Here is a 6,230-nt window from a genome sequence, read left to right on the forward strand (position 1 = left end):
TGTACAACACTCTGTAATAAAGAGGGAAGAGGGAGGGACTTGGATAATAAGAGAGAAAAGTGGGCAGTTTGCCAAAAAACTGAAAGGGCCCCATGTCTGACCTTCCATCCACATATGAAGGGTATGGTCCTGGCATTACGAAAACAGATGGTGTTCAAAGAGTCGTAAATCCATATTTTATACACTGTCGCTTCTGTTACACTGCCACAGAAAACACATATCTGAACTTCAGACACACACTTGCATCCATCCCCCAATGGATAGAGAATGTGTTTCTGTGTCTGGATTAACAGGTAGTGCACAGCAATGATCACTGTTTTCTTTGGCAACAGACACACACACAAATAAACATTATGTCGCTCTCCATTCCTCCTCCTACCCCATCCCATCTCCTCCTCCTACACAATCCCCATATGGAACCTCAGAACACCTGCTTCCAGCCAATCCAGAGGCGGCAAGTTCCCCAGCTCCTCCCATTGCAGCTTGTGGTGTTACCATGGGTTACAGGGTGGTGGCCAGCTCTGTGTGTCCTTTTCTAGTGAAAACACAACACTCCCTATCTCAACAGGCTTTTACTGATATTATATAAAGAAAAAAGGGAGATGGAGGAGGATGTACATATACTGAACAAAAATATAAATGTATCATGCAACAATTTCAAGATTTTACTGAGTTACAGTTCATATAAGGAAATCAGTCAATTTAAATGAATTAGGCCCTAATCTAATTAATTAGGCCCTAATCTATAGATTTCACATGACTGGGCAGCGGCGCAGCCATTGGTTGGCCTGGGAGAGCAACGGCCCACCCACTTGGGAGCCAGGCCCACCCACTGGGAGCCAGGTCCAGCAAATCAGAGTTTTTCCACACAAAAGGTCTTTATTACAGACAGAAATACTCCTCAGTTTCTTCCGCTGTCCAGGTGGCTGGTCTCGAATGATCCCGTAGGTGAAAAAGCCGGATGTCTTGCGTGGTTACATGTGGTCTGTGGTTTTTAGTTCGGTTGGACGTACTGCAAAAGTCTCTAAAATGATATTGGAGGCAGCTTAAGGTAGATACATTAACATTCAATTCTCTAGCAACAGCTCTGGTGGAGATTCCCGCAGTCAGCATACCAACTGCACGGTCCTTCAAAACATGAGACATCTGTGGCATTGTGTTGTGTGACAAAACTGCACATTTTAGAGTGGCCTTTTATTGTCCCCAGCACAAGGTGCACCTGTGAAATGATCATGCTGTTTATCAGCTTCTTGATATGTCACACCTGTCAGGAGGATGGATTATATTTGCAAATGAGAAACAGGGACGTAAACTAATTTGTGCACAACATTTGAGAGAAATACGTCTTTTGTGAGTTTGGAAAATTTGGGGGATCTTTTATTTCAGCTCATGAAACATGGGGCCAACACTTTACATGTTGTGTTTATATTTTTGTTCAGTGTATTATGAAGATGGAATGATGTCTAGGCATTCCATCCCACTTGTATGCATACATTATTACAAAGGAAGTAGAACTGAATTCTAGGATAATTCCTATTTGTATCCCCCCCTTCATTGATTACCATTAATTACTGTTCTGCCTCATGTCCCACTTGTTAGAGAAGAATTGGAGTGAGGGTGAACTTTTCTTGGATGCTGCTCAACAGCCTACTGACTCAGCCGATTCAGTAAGCCATACTGACTGTTTATCTGAGTCAACCACTTCGCCACATGCCAGGCTGAGTATCAAAAGGTTCAGTGCAATTGTGTTTAGATCAAGTTACACTTCACTTTAGAGTCTGACTCTCAGTATCTGTGTCATTTGTATTGTCAGAGTGTACGACTATTGCATAACTTCACCATATTGACACACATATCAGTCATTTCTACTGAACATGAATTTCATATAGGCTACAAACATACAGAGACACACAGGTCCCCAGCCCTCCCTAACACACAAAGCAGAGCCTCGCCTCATACTCGTTTTCACCACTAGAGGACAGTATTCTTCATTAGGCACTGAACCAGAAAATACACTGAGTATACCAAACATGAGGAATTCTTGATACCAGTCACGGTTGGTGCCGTTTAAGATGATGGAAGATGATAAAAAAATGTTTTATGAGCATGGCCTTATTTCTATTACAGCATATTTGATGACTGTCATTCATATCCATTCAACCAAATCAATGTAACATCAACAGGTTTAGGCTACTACATGATACTTACATTTTTCCTATACCCATCATGAGGTAGCTACAACCTAGCCTATGAATGAAAAGTTACAACGTAGATGCACAGGTCAAGAGAAATTTGAGTAATCAAGGTGACAGACATTGACACATTCAATATTGTCTTGCACACTCTTGCATGCATCTAGCTGAATTAGGGTTTAAAATTGATATTTACTCCAACAGTTGCAAACGAGAGTTTCTATTTGACAAATTCAGGTATGTTTATTCCTCTGTTTTTTTCCGTTTGCTTCCATTTAAGAATTGTTTTTCAACAGAATCGGCGGAATGAATACACCCCTGATCACATGCAAACACAGTTCACTTTCCTAGCAGCCACATAAAAAAGCATGATCCCTTTGATCATTGTATTCCTTCTCGCATCTACGCACTCACCTTCTCTCACCTTTTCCCTTCGCTTGTGGACAACACATCAGCTTTCTGTGACCAGGCAAAAAAAACTTTCCAAGCCAAACCTTCATATCATAACTGCTAACCGCTATACACAGCCTACATCGTTGTCACCATGTTAATGTCATAGTGAACATAGCTACTAGAATTAACGCGTTAGTAAACCCACTACAATCATGCAGTACCGCAAGCAGTTTAGCAGTTACACCGGCAGGCCCGGTGGCAATAAATTAATAAAACCAAAAGCTTACCTTGACTTGAAAGAGTTCCAGTGTTGGATAGACATAGCCAGCTACCTAACATACAAGCCCTCTCTGTTTGAACCTGGTTTTTGAGTAGGCTAAACTAGCTAGCTGCATTCCCTAGCTAAGTAAGTGAAAGTGAAAAAGAATACAACAAAATATCTCTCTCTCTCTCTCTTGCTTCTCCTTGAGTTAACTACTCACCATATTTTATACACTGCAGTGCTAGCTAGCTGTAACTTATGCTTTCAGTGCTAGATTTATTATCTGATCCTTTGATTGGGTGGACAACATGTCAGTTCATGCTGCAAGAGCTCTGATAGGTTGGAGGATGTCCTCCGGAAGTTGTCATAACTATTGTGTAAGTCTATGGAAGGGTGTGAGAACCATGAGCCTCCTAGGTTTTGTATTGAAGTCAATGTACCCAGAGGAGGACAGAAACTAGCTGTCTTCTGGCTACACCATGGTGCTACCCTAGAATGCTGTTGAGGCCTCTGTAGACCTTCATTGCAAAACAGTGTGTTTTAATCAATTATTTGGTGACGTGAATATGTTTAGTATAGTTTATATAAAATGGATAAAAATTTTTTTTTAAATGAAATTCACTGAAGAGTATGGTCCACCCCTTCCTCTGAGGAGCCTCTGCTTCATACACATGGGAAACTGTTGAGCATGAAAAACCCAGCAATGTTGCAGTTCTTGACACACTCAAACCGCTGCGCCTGGCACCTACTACCATAACCTGTTCAAAGGCACTTAAATCCTTTGTCTTACCCAATCACCCTCTGAATGGCACACATACACAATCCACATACACAATCCAGCTGCAACATCGAGAGCATCTTGACTGGTTGCATCACTGCCTGGTACGGCAATTGCTCGGCCTCCGACCGCAAGGCACTACAGAGGGTAGTGCGTATGGCCCAGTACATCACTGGGGCAAAGCTGCCTGCCATCCAGGACCTCTACACCAGGCAGTGTCAGAGGAAGGCCCTAAAAATTGTCAAAGACCCCAGCCACCCCAGTCATAGACTGTTCTCTCTACTACCGTATGGCAAGCGGTACCGGAGAGCCAAGTCTAGGACAAAAAGGCTTCTCAATAGTTTTTACCCCCAAGCCATAAGACTCATGAACAGGTAATCAAATGGCTACCCGGACTATTTGCATTGTGTGCCCCCCCCCCCCACCCTCCCCAAACCCCTCTTTTACGCTACTGCTACTCTCTGTTTATCATATATGCACAGTCACTTTAACTATACATTCATGTACATATGACATATGTACATACTACCTCAATTGGCCCGACCAAACAGTGCTCCCGTACATTGGCTAACCTGGCTATCTGCATCTGCATTGTCCCGCCACCCGCCAACCCCTCTTTACCCTACTGCTACTCTCTGTTCGTCATATATGCATAGTCACTTTAACCATATCTACATGTACATACTACCTCAATCAACCTGACTAACCGGTGTCTGTATGTAGCCTCGCTACTTTTATAGCCTCGCTACTGTTTTTCACTGTCTTTTTACTGTTGTTTTTATTTCTTTACTTACCTATTGTTCACCTAATACCTTTTTTGCACTATTGGTTAGAGCCTGTAAGTAAGCATTTCACTGTAAGGTCTACAGTCGTGGCCAAAAGTTTTGAGAATGACACAAATATAAATTTTCACCAAGTCTGCTGCCTCAGTTTGTATGATGGCAATTTGCATATACTCCATAATGTTATGAAGAGTGATCAGATGAATAGCAATTAATTGCAAAGTCCCTCTTTGCCATGCTAATGAACTGAATCCCCCAAAAACATTTCCACTGCATTTCAGCCCTGCCACAAAAGGACCAGCTGACATCATGTCAGTGATTCTCTCGTTAACATAGGTGTGAGTGTTGATGAAGACAAGGCTGGAGATCACTCTGTCATGCTGACCGAATTCGAATAACAGACTGGAAGCTTCAAAAGGAGGGTGGTGCTTAGAATCATTGTTCTTCCTCTGTCATCCATGGTTACCTGCAAGGAAGCACGTGCCGTCATCATTGCTTTGCACAAAAAGGGCTTCACAGGCAAGGATATTGCTGCCAGTAATATTGCACCTAAATCAACCATTTATCGGATCATCAAGAACTTCAAGGACCGTCTCCTAAACTTGATTCAGCTGCGTGATCGGGGCACCACCAGTACAGAGCTTGCTCAGGAATGGCAGCAGGCAGGTGTGAGTGCATCTGCACACACAGTGAGGCAAAGACTTTTGGAGGATGGTCTGGTGTCAAGAAAGGCAGCAAAGAAGCCACTTCTCTCCAGGAAAAACATCAGGGACAGACTGATATTCTGCAAAAGGTACAGGGATTGGACTGCTGAGGACTGGGGTAAAGTCATTTTCTCTGATGAATCCCCTTTCCGATTGTTTGGGGCATCCGGAAAAAAGCTTGTCCGGAAAAGACAAGGTGAGCACTACCATCAGTCCTGTGTCATGCCAACACTAAAGCATCCTGAGACCATTCATGTGTGGGGTTGCTTCTCAGCCAAGGGAGTGGGCTCACTCACAATTTTGACAAAGAACACAGCCATGAATAAAGAATGGTACCAACACATCCTCCGAGAGCAACTTCTCCCAACCATCCAGGAACAGTTTGGTAATGAACAATGCCTTTTCCAGCATGATGGAGCACCTTGCCATAAGGAAAAAGTGGCTCGGGAACAAAACATCGATATTTTTGGCCAGGAAACTCCCCAGACCTTAATCCCATTGAGAACTTGTGGTCAATCCTCAAGAGGCGGGTGGACAAAAAAAAACCACGAATTCTGACAAACTCCAAGCATTGATTATGCAAGAATGGGCTGCCATCAGTCAGGATGTGGCCCAGAAGTTAATTGACAGCATGCCAGGGCGGATTGCAGAGGTCTTGAAAAAGAAGGGTCAACACTGCAAATATTGAATCTTTGCATCAACTTCGTGTAATTATCAATAAAAGCATTTGACACTTATGAAACGCTTGAAATTATACTTCAGTATTTCATAGTAACATCTGACAAAAATATCTAAAGACACTGAGGCAGCAGACTTTGTGAAAATTAATATTTGTGTCACTCTCAAAACTTTTGGCCACGACTGTACACCTGTTGTATTTGGCGCACGTAACAAATAAACTTTGATTTGATGTCTCAATTGTCTCAAGGCGTCAAAATCCTACTTTAACCTGTCTCCTCCCCTTCATCTGCACTGATTGAAGTGGATTTAACAGGTTACATGCATAAGGGATCTTAGCTTTCACCTGGTCAGTCTATGGGGCGGCAGGTAGCCTAGTGGTTAGAGCATTGGGCCAGTAACCGGAAGGTTGCTGGATTGAATCCCTGAGCTGACAAGGTA

This window comes from Salmo salar, chromosome ssa11 (assembly GCF_905237065.1).
Source record: "Salmo salar chromosome ssa11, Ssal_v3.1, whole genome shotgun sequence".
In the NCBI taxonomy this organism is placed as follows: Eukaryota; Metazoa; Chordata; class Actinopteri; order Salmoniformes; family Salmonidae; genus Salmo; species Salmo salar.